The following is an 845-nucleotide window of genomic DNA, read 5'->3' as shown; positions in this document are numbered from 1 at the left end:
TCGGGACACACCCCTGCAGTTCTGACCCACGAACCCCTTCTTCAGGTATCGCATGGCTCCCTCAACCGGGCTCACGCCCCCCCCCCCATCACCAGCTCTGAACTTTGGGACTGGCCAAGGTGCCGTGCACAGATGCAGGGGACGGTGGGAGTGGACTTGAATCGTGACACACCCCTGCGGCTCTGACCCACGACTCCACCTTCAGATATCGCATTGCTCCCCCCAACCCGGCTCGCGCCATCCCCCCCAGCCACCTCTGAACTTTGAGACTGGCCATGGTCCCATGGGCAGACGCAGTGGACCGTGGGAGTACACTTGAATTGGGACACACCCCTGCAGCTCTAACCCATCACCCCCATCTTCAGGTATCGCATTGCTCCCCCGACCCGGCTCGCGCCCCGCCTCTGCCAGCTCTGAACTTTGGGACGGGCCAAGGTGTCATGCGCAGATGCAGTGGATGGTGGGACTGGACTTGAATCGGGACACACCCCTACAGATCTGACCCAGGACCCCCATCTTCAGGTGTCTCATTGCTCCCCCCGACCCGTCTAGCTCTGAATATTGGGACTGGCCAAGGTGCCGTACACAAACGCAGTGGGCGGTGGGAGTGCACTTGAATCGGGACACACCCCTGCACCTCTGACCCACGACCTCACCTACAGATATCACAGTGCTACCCCCAACCCCGGCACAGCCAGCTCTGAAATTGGGGACTGGCCAAGGTGTCGTGCCCAGATGCAGTGGACGGAGGTAGTGGACTTGAATCGGGACACACCCCTGCAGTTCTGAACAACGACCCCCATCTTCAGGTATCGCATTGCTCCCCCCGGCCTGGCTCCCCATCC

This window comes from Elephantulus edwardii, unplaced genomic scaffold, assembly GCF_000299155.1.
Source record: "Elephantulus edwardii isolate Elephantulus edwardi_28Jun2011 unplaced genomic scaffold, EleEdw1.0 scaffold00362, whole genome shotgun sequence".
In the NCBI taxonomy this organism is placed as follows: domain Eukaryota; kingdom Metazoa; phylum Chordata; class Mammalia; order Macroscelidea; family Macroscelididae; genus Elephantulus; species Elephantulus edwardii.
The sequence above is the reverse complement of the archived record's forward strand: the minus strand, read 5'-3'. Positions refer to the sequence as shown.